This window comes from Microcebus murinus, chromosome 3 (genome assembly GCF_040939455.1).
Source record: "Microcebus murinus isolate Inina chromosome 3, M.murinus_Inina_mat1.0, whole genome shotgun sequence".
Taxonomy (NCBI): domain Eukaryota; kingdom Metazoa; phylum Chordata; class Mammalia; order Primates; family Cheirogaleidae; genus Microcebus; species Microcebus murinus.
Window position 1 is genome coordinate 84,749,411 of NC_134106.1, and position 26,492 is coordinate 84,775,902.

Here is a 26,492-nt window from a genome sequence, read left to right on the forward strand (position 1 = left end):
CTGGAGGAGCGGGTGGATGGGCGCCTGGCAGGATTCTGCCACAGACACAGGCACAAATGGGAGAAGTTCATTGTTAACTTCCAACTGAAGCCCAGTTGGCACAATGTTACTGTGCTGACTTTCTTTGCAACACTGTCAAGAATACAACTGGCATTTTTGGCTATTACGACAATTTATCATCAGGTAACCAGCTTTATACAAAGTGTGCCAAAACTTGTTTGAGGCCTCTAGGAATACTGAAATGATGTGTGAGGAAGGTAGATTAATTAATGCAATTTGCTACTAGCATCACAGTAATTTACAAATAAATTGCACCATTCTTTCTGAAGATGCCAATCAGCTATCTTGTTGGAGTAGTATAATTTTCTTCCTTAATCAATATAGGGTCATTATATTAATTTTATTACATAGAATGTGAGGATTATTGGCCATTGTATGTCTTCCCAAGTCAAGACACTTAAAGGAATAGAAAGAAAGAAGAGAAAAAAAGAAAAACAGAAGAGAAAGAAAGAAAAGAAAAAAAGAAAATCTGGCAACTGTGCACATTTAAGTGGGGGTAATTTGGGCTTTATTTCCAAAAAGAGGAAGGCAGGGAAAAATCACCTTATGTCTCTATTCCTTTTCCCGAAGTTAGTAGGACCCAAATACAGATATGTATTTCTCCAAAGACAAATTTTTATTGAGGTAAGTTGCAGTTCCTTTTCACTGACTTAAAAACGGTGTGAGGAAGCCATTATAAACCTTGTGTTAATTACTTTTCTTCATTATTGTTGGCAAATGTTCAGGAGTCTGAATTTTCTGGTTTGATCTCGAACATTCTTTACCTCACTTCTCGCCATGTCCTCAACGTGTGTAAGCCCATGTCCTTACATGAGGAGGAGGAGAGCAACAGCCAGAAACAGGGAAAAGGGGCATCTGAGAAAATTTCCCAGGAAAAAAAAAATGCAATGTTGGCAAATTATTCATAAATGTATTAACTCAATACATATTTCTTGAATTCCTACCACGTTCCAGACAATGCTGAGCACAGAACTGCCAGGATGAATGAGACACAGGCACTGCTTACAGTTTCATGGGGAAGACAAATAAATAAATGGACAAGTGCAATACGCTGTGTACCTGGGAACTTCAAGCCTATCCAGAGGGCAACGAGGAGCCTGTGAAATCTCAGGGAGTCTGAGAACGTTCCTGGAGGAAGTGGTGCCCGAGCTGAGTTTTGAAAGAGGAGATGGGAGAGCTTTTCCAGGACTTCCAGGTGGAGGGGGCAGTGTGGAGAAAGGCCTGGGCGTGAGAGGTGAGGGTGGAGTGAGGGAGTTCATTAATATGGTCAGAAGACTTCTCATGTGGTTGCTAAGAGTCATTTGCTCCCCTACTCAAGGTACTAGTTTTTCTTATTCACATTCTTCTGCAATATACTGTATGCTTATGACCTGGACACACTCTTGCTATGTCTGATTAATTCGAGTCCTTTCTCATCAAGTTTGACTTCAAGTTGTCTAAAGGAGCTTCCCTTGGGAAAGAAACAAACACATTGCAGAAGGCTGTTCTTTACCCTTTGTCAAACTGGCCTAAAAGAAACAAGGATTTACCCTTTATCAAGATAGTTTGTGTTGCCTTTATTAGGCTCTTAATTAACGAACGAAAGAAAGAAAGAAAGAAAGAAAGAAAGAAAGAAAGAAAGAAAGAAAGAAAGAAAGAAAGAAAGAAAGAAAGAAGAAACTACACTTCAAAAGGGTTAAGGTTTTTATATCCACATAACTTCCTATATTGCCTTTGAAATCTTTTGATGACTATCACTCTTGGTTAAATGTATGACTATTATTTTACAGTGACCTGTGATTTTATTTTGAGCAAGTGTTTTAAAGCTTTGATATTTAACAAACTTTCTAAAACCAAAATTTCAAATTATATCAAGCTGACTTTTTGATATTAGGACCTCTGAAAGTCCAAGAGAGACACATTAGGCTTATTTGATATGTTGATTTTATACAGGAAGCACTGTCAAATATGAAATGGTATTTAACTTTCTTTGAGTTATATTTATATAAATGTGTTATTAATATATGTTCCAATCTTATATGAAATTCCTAAGATTCTGATATGTCTTAGTATATGTTATCAGTAGTAATTATGATTATTATGTTAAATTATTATATGACACAGAAATAATCAAATTTGTTTTGTGACTTTAACCATAGCCAAGAGTCTAAGTCTAAGAGTTTTGCCATACATGATTATTTTTTTTTACTTTGATTCTTCTTAAAAAGCAATTTATAATCATCTGCAGTCCAAAATTTGCTTCTTATTTAAGGAAAATCATAGAAAGGATGATGATAATTACTCTCAAATACATATTTCTATTATAATAACTTTAGAAATCATACCATTGCACTAGGTAAAAACTTCCAGGAGTTTAATTAAAAAGCTGGTACCTTCATGAGGATTGCTATCCCAACTTCAAACAGAACAACAGTTAATTACATGGGGCTAAACTAATAGAGGACTGAAATATTTTTATGAGTTTTTGTTTAAAATATTACTAATTCTTTGTGGTCTTTTTTCCAGAGTCGAGACAAAACATTAAGTAAATGGCAAAATTTACCTGTTATTTCTGAAATTTGAAAACCATTCCATTCCACTGGGCCCATTCTCTCCTCCACTGCCAATGCCCTGCTGCTCTGCTAAAACTATATGAATACTCTCCCTCTAGGCCCAGAGACTATCTCAGAACATGTGGGCATGTGAGATTGTAAGGGATGATTTTGAAGGATGAAATTAGTTCAGACCATCCAAATCAAGCATAGGCACACAGATGCCTAAGTAGCCAGCAAATTGGGGGACCTTGACTCTTGGGCCATTGTGTGGCTCCCTTTCCATCCATCCCAAGCATAAATAATCTCTTACATCCACAGATTTAAAGGAGCATTGCAGAGAGGACATCAGAATATCTGATGGCAGAAGGATATAGTTGCTCTTAGGTTTATCCAAATAGAGATATAATAAGAAATTTATCAGCCACCTTAGGACAAATTACTAAAGAGACTGAAAAAATATTGTGGTACAACTGTCTCTAAATTCCTTGATTTTAAGAAATTGCTTATGTTTTGTATAGCAAATTGCTACAAGTCTCCAATGGAAACCATGACTACAGTAGCTCAGAAATGCTTAGAAACAAGTTAATTTTGTAACCCTGTTTTTGGCATTTGGTTTTTGCTCTTATGCTGCTTAAAAGATTTTAAAGTATTGATAAATGCCTGCCTTCTTCCATCCCCATCTGACCTAAAATGTTTAATTGGCTGTGAAGCTTTTGGCTCTGAGTCCTTTGGCCACAGGGCTTCCACCGAGGACCTGGAGGGACCCAGAACAGGTAGCCACACCACCCCAGCAATGATGGGACAAAATGAAAAATTGACCATCGATGCTGCCTCTGGCAGATCTTGACCAAAATGGGGGGAATCATGAACTAAAAATCCTAAGCCTTCTTCCAATTGAGCAGAACCTCACTTGGCCAAAGGGATCCCAGAAAAACCTGAAAAACTCAGCTCATGGCTATGAAGGGAAGGGAGGTTGGACAGGTCTCAGACAATACTACTAATATACTAAATTATTGTGGAAACAACCCAAGTGCCCACCTATACATGAGTGGATTAAGAAAATGTTATATATGTATACCATGGAGTACTATTCAGCCCTAAGAAACAATGGCGCTATAGCACATCTTGTATTTTCCTGGACAGAGTGGAACCTGTTCTACTAAGTGTCCCAGGAATGGAAAAACAAGCACCACATGTACTCACCAGCAAATTGGTATTAACTGATCAGCACCTAAGTGGACATATAGAAATAACATTTATTGGGTGTTGGGCATCTGGGAGGGGGGAGGAGGGGACGGGTATATACATACATAAGGAGTGAGATGTGCACCATCTGGGGGATGGTCACGCTTGAAGCTCTGACTCAAGGGGGGTGAGGGTACAAGGGTATTATACATAATCTAAACATTTATACCCCCATAATATGCTGAAATAAAAAAATATCAACATACTAAATTATTATTATTATTTTATTTATTTATTTTTTGAGACAGAGTCTCACTCTGTTGCCTGGGCTAGAGTGCTGTGGCATCAGCCTAGCTCACAGCAACCTCAAACTCCTGGGCTCAAGCAATCCTCCTGCTTAAACCTCCTGAATAGCTGGGAATACAGGCATGCACCACCATGCCCAGTTAATTTTATATATATATGTATTTAGTTGACCAGCAAATTTCTTTCTATTTTTAGTACAGATGGGGTCTCACTCTTGCTCAGGCTGGTCTTGAACTCTTGAACTCAAACGATCTTCCTGCCTCAGCCTCCCAGAGTGCTAGGATTACAGGCGTGAGCCTCTGCACCCTGCCTAATATACTAAATTATTGACAGGACCCAAGGCCATGCAAAGCAACAGTTAAATGATCTGCAGGCCATCAATTTGCTGAACAGATCCCTTGAGTTGGTCTATTGTGGCTTGTCTCTGAACAGACTTCGTTATCTTAATATATTCTAAGTTTTTAGACAAAGTTTTATTTCTTTGACAAATTATCCATTTCCATAAGCCTTTGATGCCCTGTTCCACTGCCTCCCATGGCCTTTCTGCCATGTCAACTTCATGTACATGGACCATTGCTTTCTCCAAGGTTCCAAGAACCATTCAAGCATGACAGGGTCATTGCCACAATGTCAAATCCTGGATCATGGCAGAGTACTTCCATACCAATAAACTCTCTCTCATACAACTTTTTCACCTCCCTGGAGCCAGCACCTTCAAGATGCAATCCCATATATCACCTCCTGCTGGTACATGTGGGCTAGGTCTTGTGGCTTCTTTGGGATATAGTTCTTTCCACTTTTAGTAAGCCTATTACCTTGCTGACAAGTTTATCCTATGACTTCACCCTCATTATTGCTGTGTGTCAAAGGAGGGGATGTGGGGATAGGCACCAAAGGAAGTGTGTGCTGTCTTGCCAGGCAGAGCCTACTCATCATTGTCAAGCAAGGAGGAGGGTCCTGGCCTGCAATGAGAAAGAGTAGGCTGCTTTGGCAGGTGCGGAGGTTTCAGAGGTGTGTAGCACTCATGATTTCAAGTGCATTGACTCATATATCTCATATTGTTTCCAAGGGCCCTGACCTTAGTCTATAAGACTTGACAGGGTTGAGAATTTAACCTTCTCTGAACCTCTACTGCTCTTATGAGTGTGTCCTGGGCTTGATCCTAAGCTTTTCTGCCCTTCAGCAGATGAGAGGCACTCTATATCATGCCAATGGAGCCCTCTGACTCTTAGGCTTAAATTAATCCCCCTCAGTTTTTCATTGTTGTTTTTTTTTTTTTTCCAGTGCATTGATTGCACCGAAAAAAAATAGATACCTAATTCCATAGTTCTTATAATTTCTGCTTCCCTGAAATTTCTCAAATACTGAGGTGATTCTCATCCCAGTACCTTCTTTTTCCATTGGTTTTCCATCCCAGTTTACTAATGGGGAAAGTTTTAGCCATTTCACTGCTACAGAATGCCTGTGATGCATATTTCACTTACCACTGGTTATAGAATTCCCATATCCAGCTGATCAGGGGTAGTCCATGGCCTCATTTTAGACCCCATTTAGTGACCATATTTTAGAGTCAGCTTTCTGAGACCACTCCTGAGCTACCCCAGGAAGCACACACCAAGACAGAGATTTATTGTGTGCAGTTATTTACTTGGGAGTGTTGTTTACATAGGAACAACATATTAGAGAAATAAGCAAGGAGAGGTGCGCAGAGGGAAGAAGTGACCTGCAGGACAGATCTTACAGGGATGACCCTTCAGATTCGTCCTGCCCAAGGCCGCTGGCACCTGTGGAGAGTGAGTGCTCAGATCTGAATGGGAACCTAGGTAGCACACACAGCACAGCATCCGCTAAAGGAATTCCACACTCAAAGATTAACATGATCAAATTATTTCTTTAAAAAAACCATCTTGTCAGAAGTCAGAAGAAAGAATCAGAAGAGTTCCTAACAAGTTAGTAATGCTATACTAATAATGTCGCTATATTTATATTTACATATTTGTATTAGTACATGAAGGACAGCATATTTCTATCATGGAGAAACTCCAAGGTAGGGATTATAAGAGAAATATAGAAAAATATAGTCTACATGCAACAGTAATTCTGCCAGGATGTTGCTATTTCGAGGCCTTATAAATCTTACCATGATTCCATGATTAGTCAATGTCCTATTTATCACAAAAGTGTTTCCATCCTGTCACTATGCAAGATGAACCAAAGCAGCCAGTACATTCTTACCTAGTGATAGCAGGGCAAACAAATTGAGATTCTTATATAATTTTCCTGAGCATTAGGATATGGATAAAGTTATAATGGATGCAACAGTAAGGAAAAATACACCTGAAACTAATGGATCCCAGAAGGTAATAGATTACATGAGCGCTTAGTTGTTCTTCCTTCTCTAACCTTGGTGGAAAGCAAAGCTAGAGAAGACAAGTGAAAATAGAAAGGGAAGGAGAATATTTTTAAAATTCTCTTCTTTTTGCTTCACAAGGGTAATTTATAAATATGCTCCTTGTAAGAGTTTAGGGAATATGAAATAAAAATAATCTCTCATCTTACCACCAAGAAATAATCACTGCTAAGATTTCTAGATTGCTATTATTTCTTTTATGATAATATATTAAACAAAATAGTTATACTATATATTATAAATTCATAGCTTGTTTCAGTTAATATTGTATCATAAAATTTTTTATTATTAAAAGTAATTATTTGAAAATGCTTACATTCAGTTTCAGTGTAGTACTCCATCATATGAATATGTCATATTCCCTTTTATTGGACATTGAGGCTATTTTCCAATTTTTTTTTACTGTTATAATTGGTGCTGGAAAGAATATTGTTTTGCTGAAAAGTTTCAATATAGCCCTTGTTAGTGAGGAAAAATTTCTAAAATCAAAGATGATGGGTCAAATTACACAACTTTTTTTAATGCTCTTGATTCAACCACCCAAATTGTTTCCAGAATTGTGGTTTCGTTTCTCATTTCCATGAGCAACACGTGTGTGTTCATCTAACCACACGCATTTCAAAATGGAGTTTTGTTTTAACTTTCTACCAGTATGATAGAAGTAAGTGTGGTTTTGTTGTTGCTGTCTTGTTTTGGACTTTTTTTGTTGTTTTTAGTTACTGGGTTGACTCTTATCCATTTGAGTCTGCTTATAGATGGCATTCCCAGGGCCACATGTGAAAGGTTGGCTAGTGCCACCTAACCCCTTACCCAGTTCTCAGTCTATGATGTGCATTTCACCTGAGCAGCTCTGGAGGGGTTAAGGCAGGACACCACTCTGAGGTGGTAGGAGATCAAATACCAAACTTCCCAGGGTGCTGTCTAGGCAAAAAGACCTTATTTTTAGGAGCTATAGTGTTATTGTGTGAAATGTGTCCCCAGTTCTCCAAATTCATCCACTGAATCCCTAACCCTACGACCTCAGAATGTGACTTTATTTGAAGATAGAGTCTTTGCAGAGGCAATCAAGTTAAAGTGGGTCCATCAGGGGGGTGCCGAATCCAATACGACAATAGTCCTTATAAAAAGGGCAAGTTTGGACACCAAGACAGACATAGAGGGAAGAAAATGTGAAGAAACGGGGAGAAAATAGCCATCTACAAGCCCAGGAGAGAGGCATGGATCAGACACTTTCCTCACAGCCTCTGAAGGAACCAACCCTCTTGGACTCTCAGCCTCCGGAACTGTGAGACAATAAATGTCCACGGCTTGGGCCACCTGGTCTGTGGCGCTTGGTTACAACAGCCCTACAGCAACCACTACCTATATATTCCAGAATCTGATGAGTCCTGTTGTATTTCTCTCCATCCTGTACAGTCATTTTCTGGAAGGTTGAAGAACACATTTAGAGAGCCTGCCTCAGCATTCAGGAATGGGCCGGCGTGCTGTGCTGTGTCACACAACCATGCGCTCTGGGCATTGTGGACCACCATTGACGCTGAACCACTCAGAGCCTGCCCCTGGAAGTGCAGGAGTAAGACCCAGAGCTGGCCTCTGCAAAGCTCTTGGACTGGGAGGTCATGGGTCTTCAGGCTGCAGGGAGGTCACCAGAGCCCCACATGCAGGAAGCCTGTTGGGAGAGAAGGGAGACTCAGAGAAAAATCACAGGGAAATGCAAATTATAACCACATGGAGGTGTCATCTCACACCAGTAAGAATGACTGATTATTAATGAGGCAAAGAATAACAGATGCTTGCGAGGATGCAGAGAAAAGAGACTCTCACGCAGTGCTGGAATGTAAATTAGTACAACCACTATGGAAAACTGTATGGAGAGCATGGATGGGCCCCTCCTTTGGGCTCTATATTTGGGGACTTTGGTGGATCTGGAAATTTTCCCAGATTCTTCCACCAAAACTGTCAGTCCTAGATCTTGGGGAGTAGTGCAAGAGTTATACTTCTTCTGTATTCTTCAGCATTTTGGTGGTGAGAAGGGAGATGCTACACCAAGGATGATTTCTCAGATGCCATTTTAAATTGATGCCTCAGGCTCAGTCTTGAAACAGAAGAGCCTTTTAACTAAAACCACACAGTCACTTTTCTTCCTTTATTTTGCAATGATTAAGAGAGGATTTAAAAACCCTCCCTGTTCTTTCATAGGTCTCTATTTAGAAAGTGTTGTGAATGGCTAAAAATATTAGCCCTAATCGTAAAATAACATTGCAACCACATAAAAACACTCCAAAGGTTAGTATGTAAAGAATACGCTCCTATGTGTTTATACAGATATAATTGCTTATATCCACCCTGATTTCACTGTAACTCAAACTCCTGCCTCTTCTTTATCCCTTAATCTATCTTCCTCCATATATGATTAGAATATAAAATAAAGTCTTTGTCCTCAAATAATTTAGAACCTTATTGGGATTGTTTATTTATTTATTTATTGGAAAATGAGGAGAGGAGAAAAGTAGACAAACAAATAAATCCAATGCAGCATTTTATGTGTAATAATAAAAATATATACAAAGACACATAAGGTTCTGAAGTGGCTTTAGCTGTGTCTAGAATTGCTGGGAAAGCTTCCAAGGAAAGTTACACTGGAAGAATAAGAAAAAATTTTCAGGCAGTAGATGGGTAAAAATTGTTCTAAAGAAAAAGCTTGATGACAAACTCACATAGCCTGAGTCGAGTGCTGAGAAGAGAGGCTGGAACCAGGAGGAGTTGGTGATAATGGGTGTGCATGGAATGAGCTTGGAGTAAACTGGAAGGCTCCTTCTAGCTCTGGAATCCTATGATCCCATGCTCCAACCTAAAGCTCCACTGAACCATGAGGATTGGCTGTCATGGAGTTTTAAATAACAATCTTGCCCACTGGTTTGGGGACAGTAATCATTTGTTCTAGGTAAATAGGCAGAATGACTACTTCATTATCTGTGTCCTTTGGCCAGGAAAGGTTGTCCACACAAAGCCGTGGGCTGGTGATATGTTTTATTTATTTGCAAGACCTTCTCAACTAGAGACTAGCCAGGTGGTTTGAGGAACACTATTTTCTGCTGCACATCCATTTGTGACTGAAAGTACAATGATGGGTCCCCTATCTGTCCTTGTTGCCGAAACATCACTTGCACCTGCTGGGACTTTGCATCCTGTCTCGACTTTGCTCCAAGCTCCTGGTGTTGCCTTCCTGAGTGCAGCAGGTGCTCAGGCCTCCTTTCTCAGTGGATGATTTCTCTTTATATTTCTCTTCGTTACCTGGTGTGGCCTTGGAATGTGGGAGAACACAGCCCTCGTGCTGGTAGAAATCCTACCTCCATGTTTTAGGGATTGATCCTTCATAGATTTCCACTCATTTTCTGAAGTCTGCATGGGGCAGAGCTGACTCTTCCAAAGGCATTAACACAATCCAAGTGCATGTGGGCAAAATTGGTGTTCCCTGCTATCTCCCTGTGAAAATAATAATACTTTAGTATGGTGGTGATGGCATATGAGGAGGCTGACATTGTAGGACAGTAGACAGGTAGGTGAGAATAGGTAGAAATATTCCACTGCAAATCTTCCCCAGCTTGTATTTAAAATAGTAAAAGAGAGCTGAAGAGATAAGACTAATAGGATTTAGACACCTTCGTCAACTCCTACTAAAATACTGAGCCTCATGTTGTGTTGTAAGAAGATATTAAATGGGCCTCTTTCAAAGATCAGAGTTTGAGGTGAAGACAAGAAATGGTCTATCTGGGATTTAAATTATATTTTTAAAAAATGATATAGTTTCTTTTTTGCATCCGTATCTACTTTCTGTAAGAGATCTACCTATGTAAGAGGAAAGCTCTAGCTCCAAGAAGAAAATCGCCTCTTAACCTCCCCCACACACCATCTTCTGCTCTTGGGAGTCATTCAATATAAAGATGCCGAATTGAAAATCAAAGCAAGGCGCCTTGATTCTACTTCTGCCTCTGAGAGTTAAACTGGGCACTTAGCTTGTTTGGGGCATAAGTTTCCTTAGCTAAGCAGGGAAGGGGGCTGGTCCTTGGGAATTAGAGGAATCAGTGACAAAAATCTACTTTGGATTTCCTTTGGATAATAAGGAAAAACTGGTTATGGGTGTGGAAATGATGGAAAATGGGGAAGTGACCATATTACCTTAGACACTACAGAAGCAAAGAGAAGAGAGGCAGAATCCACCACAGACTCATGACTCAGAGGAAAGAAAAGCTAATAGGCACAGCACGCTGAAGGAAAGGGGGCTCAAGAGGGAGGGTGGCACCAGAAACAGGGCTCTTACCACACAGTTCAGAGTGGCCCACTGGGAATCAGGGGAGGAATAACAGGCATGGAAGTGACATCTAAAAAGTGAGTGTGGCTCAAGTGACCTCAAAATATAGCCCCAAGATGGGCAGAGGTGCCCTAATTAGGGGTGAAAATAAAGAAGATTATCTTTTAAAATGCAGGCTTGATGATTATTGCCCCTTCTTAAAATCCCATTCTCTGTAGAAAACATGAAAACCAAGCCTGCTAACTAAGATGCTATTCAGCATCATTCTTCAGTCTCCAACTCCTAGACGATGCCTTAGATGTGTTAGGAGATGATGCCTTAGATCTGCCCCTAAATGTGACACTTAAAAAAGCTGCTCCTCAGCTACACCACCCTTTGCTTCTTTGATGGTGCAATGCCTACTTGTCTTCTTAAATTCTGTTTTCATTCTGTGCAATGCTTACACCAAGAATCAAACATGAGAGGCATAAATAGAATATAAAAAAGTGCCCATTCTCCTTCCCCACAAAGACAATTGTTGATAATTTATTGTGTATGTTTCTATATTTCTATGTATATACCAAAATGTCTATTATTATATTTAAATAAAATATTTTATATAAGATTATGCATGTATACATGCATAATTATATGTATCTATCTTAGCAATTTTCTGTTTTCATTTATTCTACCTAATATGATATTTTGGGCATCTTTTCATATAAATACATAAAGCTTTTTCTCATTTATTTTAACAACTGTTATAGTAATATGCTATATATTATTTAACCAATGCCTTTTTAATGTTACTTAGATATTTAGAATTTATTCCTACCATAAACATATACATTCTTGCACATCTATCTTGTACAAATATGGGTCTACTTTTCTTATTGATTTTTTTCATTAATCATTTATTCAACAATCATTAATTAAGCACTTGTTATTTATTAGAATCTGCTCAAAGCTCACATGCACTATGAAGCCTAAAACTCCCAACTCTCTTGATTAAGGCAAAATTACTCCCGTCTCTCTCTCATCTCCCTGTTTATACATTTTTGTACATCTCCCTGTTTGTTTATACATCTTTCTGGACTGTGAGAATTGTAAAGGCTGTAACCATTGTTCCACTTTTCAAAAAATACAATAAAAGTACATCTTTAGATTACAGATTATAAGACTGAGTACTGTTTCCCGACAAACTCTCTAGCATATTTAGAGCATTTCAATGAAAGACAGAAGTCTTGATGCATCAGAACGGATTACTTAAAACCAGGCCATGCCAGATTATCCACATTTTCTTAGAGGGTTTTTATATGACAAACATAGATCAGGGAATGTTGCAGATAAAAACGATCTTGATTTCAGCAAGACATTTAAAATAAAAAATAACCTCTTATGCTTATAGAGGAAAAACGTATTCAATGATAGTGTCAACAGGTAAATTTATAATTGGTTGAACAATTGTGTCTAAGAGTAGAGCTAAATAAATCAACACCAAGCTAGGAGAACTTAGAGAATACCACAGGATTTTGGCTTTGTCCTACACAGAGTTAAGGAGAAAATGTCTTCCTAAAGGCTCACACAGCAAGTCCACAACAGAATGGCACAAATGCTGGGTTCTTGGCTTTTTGTAGAGTAGAGCTTGCATTTGCTGAGCTTGTGGTCCCTGGGACATACTGACAGGATATGAAGATGGCTGGATCAGATAGATGTCCCATTTTAGGGCGCTTTTAATTTTCTCTTTTTCCCTGAATTGATTAGACAAAACTAGATGATGATAATTCAGATATTTCAATACAGAAAAAAAAAATCACCTATCATAGCCTGGTGTATTCTCCTATATTGACTGCATTATTTTTAAAACTTTTCATGTCGGGATCATTGTAAATTCACATGCAGTTGTAAGGGATAATACAGAGAGAGCCTGGATTTGATTTACACAATTTCCCCCAGTGGTAACATCTTGCATAACTGTAGTACAACATTAAAATCAGGAAATTGATATTGATAGGATCGATCAACCTTATTTAGAATGTACCAGTTTTCTATGCACTCATTTGTGTATGTGTGTCATTTCTTTGTGCAATTTTATCACATCTGTGGATTCATGTGATCACCATCACAGTCAACACGTGTAACAGTTCCCTTGCAAGGATCTCTCGCCCTTGCCTCTGATAGCCATGGACATCCCTCCTCTCCTCCCCAACCCTTGCCTAACCCCTGGCAACCCACTCTTCTGTTTCTCACCTCTATAATCCTGTCATTTCAAGAATAGAGATGTACAATGGTACATAAACTTAAAAAAAATTTTCCCCTCAGCACAATTCCTTTGAGATCCATCCAGGTTATATGTGTCAATAGTTCATTCCTTTTTATCGTCAATAATATTCCATGGTATGCATGTACCACAGTTTGTTTAAACATTCACTCAATGAAAGACATTTGGGTTGCTTCCAGTTTTTGGCAATTGACAAAGATGCTATGAACAATTGGGTATGGTTTTTTCTTCTTTTTTTGAACCTAAGTTTCCCACTTTGAGCTAAATGCCTAGGAGAATCATCATGGGCTCATATGGCAGGTGCATGTTTATTGTATAAGAAATTGCCCTACTTTTTTCTAGAGTGGTTTTAAAAGTTTGCATTTCTGCCAGCTATGTATGAAGATTCCATTTCTCCATATTTTCACTAACATTAATGTTGTCATTTTTTTTAGCTGTTCTAATAGATATGAAGTGGTAGCTCATTGTGGTTTTAATTTGCATTTCCTTAATGGATATTGATGGTGAGCTTTTTGTCATGTGCCTGTTTGCCACCTGTGTATTCTCTTTGATGAGATGTTTTTTTCATGTCTTTTGTCCATTTTCTAGTTGGATTGTTTTTTGTTGTTATTGAGTTTTGAGAGTTCTTTATATATCATAGATATGAATCCTTTGTTATATATGTGGTTTGCAAATACTTTCTCCCAGTTTATGGCTTGTCTTTTGATCTTCTTTATAGGGTCTTTCACTGAGCAAAATTTTAAATTTTGTCAAGATCCTGTTTATCAATTTTCCCTTTTAACTTTTTATCATGCTTGCAACATGCATGGCTTACTTTTTTTAAAATTAGAAATTTTAATTTTAGAATAGTTTTAGATTTAAAGAAAAGTTTCAAAGATAGTACAGAGAGGAACTGTGTACCCCTTATCCAGTTTGTCCTAGTGTTAACATCTTATTAATGCATCACTATGGTAGATTAGTCACAACCAGAAAACAAATATTAGTATGTTACTATGAACCAAACTCCATACTTTATTTGATTTCTCTAGTTTTTTTTTAATTAATTTCCTTTTTCTGTTCCATGACAAAACCAGTATACCACAAGGGGTTTAATCATCACATTCCTTTACCTTGTCTGGCATGTAACAGTGTCTCAGAGCTTCCTGGTTTCTGACGACCTTGACAGTTTTGAGGAGAGTTGGTCAGGCATTTTGTGGGCTATCCTTCAATGTGTACTTCCCTTGTGTGTTTCTCCTGATTAGCCTGGGGTTATGGTTTTTTAAAAAAAAGACTGCAGAGGTGAAGTGCTGTTCTCACCCATGATAAGTAAGGTACCTGTTGTCAACGTCACTTACCACTGATGACGCTAACCAGGACCACCTGGCCAACATAGTGTTTGCCAGTTTTCTTCACTGTAAAGCTGTCATCTCCCTTTTTATCATACTCTGTGTTTTAGAAGCAAGTAACTAAGCACACTTCTTTGATTGGAATTCTTTTGTCCAGAAGATTTGTCTCTTTCCCTCCTTTTATTTCTTCAATTATTTATTTATTCATATCAGTATATATCCATGGATATTTCCAACTTTGCATTATAGTCTTAAATTAAGTTGTTTTGTCGCTCAAATTGTTCCAGCTTTGGCCATTAGTAGCTCTTTCAGTTTGACTCTGTGATCCTTTGACTTACTTCTGTCATTGTTTATGGAGCACATCTTTACTTTATGATGCTTTGAGTTGCTCCAGGCTCATCTTGCGTAGTCCATGTCCTGGTCCTAGAATCAGCCATTTCTTCAAAGGACACCTGGTTCCTGTTATTGAAGGACAGCATTCAAAAATCAGTCTGTGCCAATAGGAGTTTACTTTTTGAGTAAGATTCACAGTGTTTTTCAACTTCATAGATAACATAGTTCTGTGGAATAAGTGTAAAGAGGTGGTTCCCTTTCCCATAAATACCTCCTTCTTAGGTTCTGATGACTTGTGCATAAAAACTTGTCATTTGTCTTGAGTTTTCTGTGGAGTGACCAACCTTCCTGTTTTACTTAGATTGACAAGGTTCCTATTTCAAGGGACTTGCAGCATAATGCCAAGAGTGATGCCACATCTGATGTGATGGTTGGAACTGGGCAGCCGTCTTGAGACCATGAAGGATGCCAGCATAATGGGAAAAGATGACATGCTGCAAAAAGCAGACACGTGGAGGGAACCTGGGTCTTCAATGACTTCAGTGAGCCAATTTTTGAGTTGTTCTACTTTGGAACATTTTTTCATGTGAAATAACTATTCATCATTGCTTAAATCATTTTGTGTTCCTGTTGCTTACAATGTAAGGCATTTTAACTGTCACTAATAAGATATATATGTGAATTAAGGCTCCATATAAGTATACCCTTTGTGATTCAGAGTTCATGCATTATTGATATTAAAACTATCAATATCAATACTTGTGGTTTCAAAATCTTTTTGTGACATAGCTTCTCTTTGAAGAGGAGATCATTGGATCAGTGTCTGTAAAAATTAATTCACTGATTTGTTCAGTTGCCTATCTCTTCATTTGTTTTTTGTTTGTCTGTTTGTTTGTTTTTTGGTTTTTGTTTTTTTGAGACAGAGTCTCACTTTGTTGCCCAGGCTAGAGTGAGTGCCGTGGCATCAGCCTAGCTCACAGCAACCTCAAACTCCTGGGCTCAAGCAATCCTTCTGCCTCAGCCTCCCGAGTAGCTGGGACTACAGGCATGCGCCACCATGCCAGCTAATTTTTTCTATACATATTAGTTGGCCAGTTAGTTTTCTTTTCTATTTATAGTAGAGACGGATCTCACTCTTGCTCAGGCTGGTTTTGAACTCCTGACCTCGAGCAATCCACCCGCCTTGGCCTCCCAGAGTGCTAGGATTACAGGCGTGAGCCACCGCGCCCGGCCTCTTCATTTGTTTTTTAACAATTACTACGCACTGACAATGGGCCAACATTTATGTTAGTCTCTGGGAATACAAATACGATTATTGGACATCTCATGCCTGGAGGCTCCTTGAAGGAGACAAGGATAAAAATAACTGAGGTTACACCAGTGATAGGCAAGCAAAGTGACATAGACTTTCAGAGAAAAAAGCAAATACTTAGGGCTGGAAAGGGGAAATGTGAAGGGGTTGGCATTAAAGAAAAAGAAAAGAAAAAAAGCAAGCGGAGAGGGAAAGTGGTGGAGATGTAAATGCATTCTTTGTTGGAGACGAGCAAGCAGCAAGGTGCAGCTGGACCCCGGCGAGGGGTGTGCTGCAGTGGAGCAGGTGTTTGGCACCATCAGATGGAGCCAGGCTGCGGGCAGCTCTGAGTGCCAGGCTGAGGGTTTTGGATGTTAATCCTGCTATAAGCCTCTTAACAAATAAAAATTATGAGACTTTTCGTAAGAGTTTATCTTGCTCTTTAAAAAAGATTATGTCTGGCTATGTAAACAAGGAGCATGGATGGATACCAGTTATATTTCATTGATTCAGAAAAAAACGTTTTAAACATATATTATTAGAAAATATTTTATCTCTATAAGACAATAATTTGGCATACAAAACCACAGTTAGTTTTACGCAGCCATTGATCCTTTAGATTTGAGGTAGTATTTCTTGTCTAAAATGTATTTAGTGATGGCATCATTATCTTTAAAAAATTATACATGATATTACATTAATGATAGTGTTCTCCAAACAGAACATCTGGGGATACTAGCAACCCAGATGGAGAATAGAACCTTGATAGACATGCTACCTCTGGCAAAACTTGGAAAGCGTCTTAGAATTTGTTTTGTTCTATGAATTTTAATCCTCTTTTAATATCATTGTTGGTTTAACTTCATTTTTATTGGGTAATAAAACCAGAAGAAATAGTGCAGTTGGACTTAAAAAAACATATATGCTTAGACTAACATGGTAAGCAATTGATGACACCTTTTTGTATTTAGTGGGTTAGGGATGTACAAATTATCATAAATTTAGTGTGTGGAAATGTGCTTGAGCAGGTAGGGATCAAACAAATATCTATAGCACACAGCACAGTGTTACATATGCATGGTCCCAGTTTTTACTTCTTATAGCTGCTAAGGACATATGTTCTCTTTATCATTGAAATCCCAATAACCTTCTGCACTTTTTTCTGGAGTATGAAGTCTGTGGCACACACATCAACTTTAATTGTTGAGTTGGTGTAAACTGGTAGTGGAAGGCAGTGATATACCGAATGCTTGAACATAATTACACATTGATTTGGATTTGAGAATTTTTGACACAGGCTATTTTAAATTTGGTTTCTCCAGAGCAATTCTTTACTCTTTGGCAGTTAGATTTAATTACTCAGATTCACATTAGACAAATAAATTTTAGAAATAGGAATCCTGAGAACATCTCAGCTTTCACATCTGAGCCTGGTAACCACTCCCATGGTTGGTCTGTAGATCATGCCTTGAAGATGTTCAAGGAACAAAACTATGTAGGTTGGAGATCAGAGTCAATGCTTGTAATTGGGCTCATATGCCTGCTGGAAACCATGTTCAATTTCAGAATATAAGGGGAATGACAAACTCCGGGCTGTACAAATGTGAACTGGAGTCAGATAGTAAAGTTGACATCATAGAATTAGAGCAAACTGTGACAAACACTAACTCAGTAGAAAACACAACTTCAGGGAGGTGATGACAAAGAAAGGGCTTGAACATTCTTCTTTTTAAAAAAAATCTCAAAATTTTAAGAGAGTACAGATGTTTTTGATACATGGCTTGAGTCAGGGCTGTAAATGTGCCCACCATCCGAATAGTGTTTGTTATACCTGTTATGTGAGTTCCCCCTGCTTGGTTTATACCACCGGCTTAGGTGTTCATCTTGGCTGTGCTGGGCAAGCAAACCCCAGTTTGGACAGATAACAGAAATTAAAATTGGGAGAAACAGATATTAATAAAAAAATTATATTTATAAAACTACAACCTTAGGCCGGGCGCTGTGGCTCACGCCTGTAATCCTAGCTCTTGGGAGGCCGAGGCGGGCGGATTGCTCAAGGTCAGGAGTTCAAAACCAGCCTGAGCGAGACCCCGTCTCTACAATAAATAGAAAGAACTTAATTGGCCAACTGATATATATATAAAAAATTAGCCGGGCATGGTGGCGCATGCCTGTAGTCCCAGCTACTCGGGAGGCTGAGGCAGGAGGATCGCTTGAGCCCAGGAGTTTGAGGTTGCTGTGAGCTAGGCTGACGCCACGGCACTCACTCTAGCCTGGGCAACAAAGTGAGACTCTGTCTCAAAAAAAAAAAAAACAAAAAAAAAAAAAAAAAAAAAAAAAACTACAACCTTGAAAGGTACTATTTAATTAGACCTCCATGGTATTCAAAATGAGCATAATAGTGAGACACCCTGGTTAGATCAGTAAAGGGGTCTGGAGTGTTTAAGTCTCTTTTTCCTTTAGAAGCAAGATGATTGTGTGTCTGTGTGGGGTGCATATGTGTGTGTGTGTGTGTGTGTGTGTGTTGGAAGGGTGTCTGGAATCCAAACAAAGACCTTAAATACAGTGAAACAATGCAAAGCCACATTTCCTTTCTCCTATAGTATTATTAATACATGTCCCAGTTATCAGGAGATTTGAGGGGGGTTTTATGTCTTTTTACAATATTATCCATCTTCCTTTTGTAAAGTGATGTCTAGTGATAGATCTTAATGATGGAAAACTGGCTGTTGAGAGATGAGCATCCTGCCTGGGACCCAGGAGGAGCTCAGAATGGCAGCTTTTGTAGTTCCGGTGCCCTCATCCCCCTGGTGGAGTGGGGGTGGCCCTATGGGGTCTGCACAGCCCTGCCAGACACCTGGAGTCCTCACTGGGATCCCTGAGTTGCTCCAGAACGAGCCCTGCACACTCCCCTCCAGGTGCTCTGAACTTGACATCTGGGGCTAATGTGCCTGGAAAATGCCCCCAAGGCAACACAACTTTCCTTGGTGGCTTCTCCACCTTTGCATGACTTTTCCGTCCCAGGCTCCCTCTGCCACCTCAAACTCTATTTCCCCTCTTTTGCCTTGGGTGCTTTGCCCCACCCCATCGTAAATGTTTTTAATTTCTCCCTCTTTCGTATCTTCTAGGTATTTTTGTGGATTTAAGAAATCAAATCCAAAAATTATATTCACACTGTGAATCTGAAGATGCCAGAAATCATAAGTGCATGAAATCACAAACGCTTAGCCCAAATGGCTGACGTGCAAGATTAGAAAGGCTTTCTTCTTTTAAAATAAAAGCCTTTTTTGTTGCTGTTAGTATGTTAAATATGTATTTTGCAATTGAATTCAGATTGTATTTTGCTATATAAATATAGGGGTGCAGGGGATAACATGATTACATTACATTTTACAGGGGCCATCCTGAGAAAGTGAGAGGAAAGGAGGGAAGACAGTTCTATATTTCTGTCAGAATCACTTAGAGACTTTTGTGAATCTGAGAACAACTTAAAGAAAGTCTCTGAAAAAGCACCATTCGTTTTCTACTCACCACATCCCACCGTAGGTCTTTTAGCAAATGCTTAGGGAAGGAAACAAGATTCTAGAATTATTGAGTCACCCTTGAGCCATCTAGGATTGTCATCAAAATACCACCTGCCGTTGGTCAGTGGTCTTTGCAAGTTCTGGAATATGTGGAAACGATAAGCACAACTTTCTCATTCATATTTAAAAATCAAGATGGATTGACTGCCCAAGATCGAAACAATAAAATAAGGATATAGGAGAAGAAATGTTACCCCCCAAAACACTTAGCCTGTGAAAACTCTGAAGACGGGCGTGTGTGGCAGTTCACCGTACTCTAGAGAAGATGAGTCCTTCTGCTTGGGACCTGGAACTTGAAGCTTCCTTCTGACCCAACCACAGCCTCGTTTTGTAATGTTTTGCTTGAGTTCTGTAGACTGCCCCTAGATTAAAAACGATGCAACTGAATACTTCAATTAAGTGGTCACAACATTTTAAGCAGATTATACCAAAGATATACTACAAATCTACCATGTTGAGGTTTTGCATTCTGAGGAAGTATTATTTTTAAAAACTTGAATGTATCCAATATATGAGAACAAATTAAATTTAAGGTAAATTCTCATTATTTAAGGATTTGCTAACTCAAAATTGCTGGTAATTTAGAGTGTGCGTATTTAGGCTGTCTCGACTCTTCTGATATCTTTGGAAAGAAATCATTTGATGGAAATAATAGTAAATAACAATAACAGTAAAACAATAGAGGATATGTGAGAATTTAGCATCTTTTTTCGCAGGCACATTCCATTTCTTGCATTCCCTGCCTCAGTCATTGCCTGTTAGGTGCCTGTCATTGATGTCAGTCATTCAGTCTTCCATGCAATAAATAGTCACCAAGGCCTACCAGCGGCCAGAGGAAAGGGTGGCCACAGGAAATTAAAGGTGAGTAAGACCCAGAACATGTGCTCAAAGAGCTCCCAGCCTAGAGCTAGGCACTCCTGAACAAACAACCACAAGACACTTTAGGGGCCCTGTGATCGAGATAATAGGTGTTGGGAAGCACAGAAGAAGGTGTCAAAGCACCTCAGGATTGTCAGTAAAGGACTCCTGGGGAGATACTCCCCAGCTGGTTCTTGGATGATGAGCTGGAATTCTCTCCACCTCCTCCTAGCCCACCTGTCTCCCAGAGTACTGCCATCGCATCTCTTCCATGCTCCCACCAACCTCCACCAGCCGAGCCTCCACACCCTTCATAGGGTGATCTTACTGAAACATGCCTGAAAATCTTCTTTTCCCTTCCTTCTGCTCATGACTGCTTCTCAGCATATTCAGCTGAAGAATTCTGAGACTAAGGATGTGGGATCCACATACCAAGGGTATCTCCTGGCCAAAGGTCAATCTGCCAGCCCCATCTACAATGTGTCTCTGAAGTCCCGTGTTTTGTTTATCTAATATATATATATCTAATATATATATATCTAATATATCTAATACACACACACACACACACACACACACACACACACACACACACACAGGTTTTGAATGCTAGTTTGTATTATACTCATGCTTGTTTTTTCCCCAAAGCACTGAATGAAAGTGTAGCTCCAAGTACCTGAGTCCTGCTGACATGTTTACTTCTCATAGCCCTGTGAATGGCCACCAACCCCCTTGAAGAGAGAAGCAGAGGATGGGTTGAAACTCACAGCCTCAGGCGGCACACAGTCCTTACAGTTGTCCAGAGAAACAGAATCAATAAGAAATGTATAGATAAAGAGAAACATATTTTAAGGAATTAGCTCATGGGATTATGAAGTCTAGAGAGTGCAAAATCTGCAGAATGGGCTGGCCGGCTGGAGACCCTGGAGAGCCATGGTGTCATTCAAGTCTAAAGGCATCTGCTGGCAGAATTCCATGTTGCTCGGGGGAGATCAGTCTTCTGTTCTATTCAAGTCTTCGACTGATCCGATGAGGCCCACTCACATTATGGAAGACAATCTGTTGTATTCAAAGTCCACCAATTTAAATGTTATTCTCATCCCCCCCAAAATAAAAGAAATCCTGACAAAATATCCAGAATGTTTGACCCACTATTTGGGCACCATGGCCCAGCCAAGTCAATGGGTAAAATCAACCGCCAGCACCCCAGTGCCTGTGCCACTAAGATCGGGTCCTCCTCCCACCTGCTCCGGCTGCCATGACGTTGGCCTGCAAGGGCCTCTCATCATCACTCATTTCCTCTACATCTATTGTGCATATGATAGAGCAAGAATAAATTCACTTCCTGATTTCATGGAACGTAATTTCTGGTGAGAAACTTTGGATGTGTCCAGAGAAACCCTAATCACATAAACACAAAAATGAATGCAAAATTTCAGGGGTGATAGCTTCTAGCAGCTGGAAGTCCAAGGTAGCAGGAGGCAGTGTTGCAGACACCTGCCCCAGCCTGGGAAATGAGAGGCAGACTCCGGAAGGCAGAGGTGCGAGCAGTGCTGGAGCCTCGGGGTCTAACTTGCTCACCGAGACCATCTGCATCTTAAAATGTCAGTCAGCGTATCATGTGTTCATGTTTACAAAACAGGAGCCACCTTTGAGAGTGTGCTCAAGTCCTCCCTCACACCCTGGAGCGGCACAGTTTGATTCACAGGGCATGAGAAACAAGGGGGTGTAAAGGCATGAGTGATGATGTCAGTCACCAAAGTGCACTGGGCTTTCACTGCAGGTCAGGACTCCATTGCGGCCACAGGGCAAGATGCTGTCCTGGTCCTCAGGGAGCCAAGAGTCAAGGAGAGGATCAAACAGGTGAACAGCTAATAATTCAATTCTTTGTATTTTTGTACCAGACCCTATCAGGGGCTGGAGTAACCCTGGAGAGCCTGAAGCAGGGGGCGGGAGGTGAAGGGACAGAGATACTTCCCAGAAGGCAAACTATGAGCTGGATCCTAAATGATGAGTCCTAATTATCTGAGGAAAGGAAAGAAAAGCCAGTTCACTGTAAAAGCGGAAAGCCCGAGCAGAACCCGAGGGAAGAACAACCTCCTAAGGCTTCTGAGGAGGCAGAAGTGACTTGTCCTGGCGGGAGACGGTCCCAGAAGTAAGAAGCTGCCTTGGAGAACAGAGAAGTAGCCAGGGGCTTCTGACAAAGTGTTTTCCAAACTTGTTGGACTGTGACCCACAGTAAGAAATGCATTTTGTGCTGAGACCCAGTCCACATACACAGGCACACCTGTCCACAAACCACAGCACGAGTTTCCTGAGCTGCGATGGACACCGCTGGACCTACTTGCAATGCATTCTGGGATTTTCTATCCCAGCTTGTCATGGCGTTTACGAGATAGTGGTTATGACCCAGCACATTGATTCTATGACCCACATCACTCTTATTTATAACATTCTGATGCACATGACTCTAAGATAGACTAAAAAGTTTTAGTTTCATCTTGAGGGCACTAGAAAGCTACTCGAGGGCTCTAAGCTGTGTGGGAGATATGCCACAGCTTACATTTTTATAGAGGTCCCCATGGTAACAGTGAGGGAAGGGAATGAAGGAGTCCACACCTAGAAATCTGGAAGTTAGCTCAAAGATTTAGAGTTGGCTCAAAAATTTAGTAATTAGGGTACACAGCCTGAGACCTGAATTAAAGAAGCAGAGTTGGAAATGGCGTGGTGTTAAGGAGCTGGAATGCATAGGACCAGAGGACTAAAGCTAAGGAGGAGGCAGGGAACACTAAGGGGATGTTAGTTTTCTGGGTTAGGCAAAACATGGAATATAGATAAATAAGATGTGCAGGAAGTGGGTCGGCCTAGCACACGTTGAGGTGCTCGTGGGATGTCCCAGTGGGATGGCCACGCAGGGAGGGTCCAAGAGAGAGGTCTGTGTGGTCTGGGGACAGAGTGTCCATTCCTTTGAGGGTCTCTGAGAACCTCCGGGGTGACCTGGAAGGCCAAAGCAATTCACTCTCCCGTAAGTGTACAGTGGAGTTTTCCAGAGGCTTCGCAGCATGTGGTATTGGAATAGGTTGACAGCAGGAGCAGATGTGAGTGTCCTGCTGTTTGCCTGGAGATAAGATATGAGCGAGATTTGCCAAAATGTAAAACAGCGTGACTTTTCTCACTAAGTTACTTGGTTTGGAAAATGTATTTATTTTTCATTTAATGTTAAATTATTTATGACAACATGTAATAAGTCTTTTATTTTTAAATGAATTAATAAATATTTTTAAAATACTAACATTTCTCAGTTTTAATTTAATTTTAATTGATGTAGTAAATGTCAGTAGATAGAACACACACAAAATTTCTAACAGTGTAAAAGACACCTGGGACTAAAAATTTGAAATTTCACTGGCCTAGAACATCATTCTCTCACCCACTTCCATCTCTCAGCCACAATTGCTATTGGCCTAAACCCCATTCTTCCTTCTAGGTTAAGTTCAGGTGTCCTTCCTGTGCAGTCTTCTGCTAAGGATATCAGACATAATGCATTGCTGCCTCTTCCATGCCCATCAAATCTCAGCTCTATGCACCTACTACAATACATGTGCTCATGTACTGTCATTTTTTTTTAATATTTGTCATTTAAAAAAATTTTCATTTATGCTTAAAAACATATTTTGAGCAACCTACTATATGCTAGCCACTGCAAATCAATAGGGATGGCATAAGAAATAGGCCAGAGAGGAAGATCAACTCAAAATGTGGACCAAAAGTTATCCCATGGTTATCAGAATTCCCTGAGAAAATCCAAATGCTTGTTACTATTCCAGCACATATCACTCTTCGAGTATTGGAGTATGAACCATTAAAGATGACCATGGGCATCCTTAGTGAAGGAAAGAAGAGAGGGAGGGAGGGAGGAAGGGGGGGAGGAAGGGAGGGAGGAAGGCTATAGATTAAGAATAATAGTACAGCTGATTTCCAATTACCTATGCTATAAGAAGACAGGGTTAGGTTTAGTTAATCATCCTCAGGGATAAATAGACTCCTAGAAGTCTAATTTTAGCAAACAATTTCTCCCCCAAGCTTCACATGTTGACATTTCTTTTCTTTCCTTTCCAGGTACTAATGAGCAGTGGGGGTACAGCAAGAAAATCAAGAAACTTAAACAAGTTTGACTTTTGAACCTGGAATTCTTACGTCAAAGCAAAATTGTTGACTTTATAGCCACAAGATGGTGAAGATCCACCTCATAATTGAAAGATTATTTATTCCATCCCAACGACCTCACTACTAATGTCTGTGTGGATTTTGTCTAACAAACTTATTGTCCTGGGACTACCATTAAGTTGTGAGAAAAAGTTCCTATTGTAATTCAATTTATTTTTAAAGACCTATCTAGGAATTCGCTATTCGGTCACAACATTTGCAAATTAGTGTTCCGTGTCAGCTGGCTTTCACTCAGGCAAAGTCAATTACTTTTCTAAGAACAAAATGGTTTTATGGTTTGTTTCAAACTGCAAATTGAGAGATTAAATGATACAGGCTTATTTAAAGCATGTTGTGCATGTACTGTTATTCTCAGTCATATTTTGAAGCCATAAAAGGTCCTCAGTAAATCATCAGTGAGCCAAGCAGGACACAGTACACGCAACTGCCAATCAGGTTCCTGACTCTTTATCCAGAGAAGACATGTACAGGGCTCCACTTCAGACAGGGTAGGTCTCCACTCACACGTGCTCGGGGAAAGATCTCTTCCTAAGAGATACTGTAATGAACGGCTCCATAAATATCACAAGTCCTAAAGTTTCCAGAGCAGTTTCAATACTTTTCATTAATATAATTAATTATGTAATTAAATGCTATTTAATGTTTGTAATTTTGTGACATTCCCTAGAAATAAATTTACAAATCTGAAAAATAAATTTTTATTAAACCATGAGTCTGGATTTGAGTTCCTAAAAATCTGATCAGCCTTCATACAAAAGGCCCCTGGACCTCATGGGAGGGGATGGCTGAAAAAGTAGAGGTGCTCCCAAGAGGTCCCATCAGGCTCCATTCTGTTTAAATCCCTGTATAGCTTTTAGGGTGTTATATGCTCAAGGCAAAGAATAGCAACTTGCCATTTCTGTTTTAAAATGTTGTAGTAGTGAGAAAAAATTAAAGTGGAACAGCTTCTCTCTCTAATTATGCTGCCTTTCCTTTTCACTTGGACGCATTGGAAGATGCTGGACTGGGGACAGGCAGGCTACAGCCCACAGGCCAGGTCCGAGCCAGCCACCTGCTTTCATACAGCCTGCAAGATAAAAAAAATTTTTATATTTTTTAAATGGTTGGAAAAGTCTAAGCAAGAATTTCATAACACATAAAACTTGGAAACCTCGAATTCCATAGTCCATAAAGAGAGTTTCATTGGAACACAGCCAGGCACATTCATTTACATGATTGTCTGTGGCCACTTCCTGCTACCACAGCAGAGGTGAGCAGTTGCAACAGAGACCATGTAGCCCATGAAACCTGAAAGATTAGCTTGCCCTTGGCAGAAACAACTGCCTGCCCCTATACTGATGACTCTCAGCTCCAGTGAGGACAATGGGGGACAGAGAAGCTCATGCTGCCTCTCTGTTCATGCCACTAAATATTGGAACCTGCGAAGGTGCTAAGCAGACTTAATTTTTAAATTGCTCTCCAAGCCAACCAAGACAATCACTCTACACCTTGTCAGATACCACCTTCATCCTCCTGTCCATGGCATTTACATTGTCTATTTTTTTTTTTTAAATAGGCTGATCTTCACAGACAGTGGTAACCCTTATGAGTGCTACATGGAGGAACATAAGCTTTGTGTCATGTTCCATTTGCAATCCCTCCTGGAGCATCTTTTTCAGTTTAGGGCTTGACTCCTGAAGAGGGATGTGGAAGCTTACAGAAGATTCAAAGAGATTTATAAGGATGGCTAGGTAGTTGGTTCATAAAACCAGCAATTCTTTAGTGAACATAGATTGGGAGCTAAGCAGGCTGTGATATTTATCAAGGG

At 39.8% G+C, this 26,492-nt stretch overlaps 1 long non-coding RNA gene across 2 annotated transcripts in view; it reads left to right on the forward strand.

The window, feature by feature from the left end:
* Window positions 1-25,335, forward strand: part of LOC142870071 (uncharacterized) — a 95,177-nt gene extending 69,842 nt beyond the window's left edge. Inside the window, exons 3-4 of one of the 2 annotated variants that reach the window (XR_012918624.1) lie at window positions 15,087-15,267; window positions 24,578-25,335. This is a non-coding gene — a long non-coding RNA (uncharacterized LOC142870071). Of the gene's footprint in view, window positions 1-15,086; window positions 15,482-24,577 lie in introns of those variants that run through there. The other variant, XR_012918623.1, reaches the window with a different exon arrangement.
* The last annotated feature ends 1,157 nt before the right edge of the window (window positions 25,336-26,492 follow it).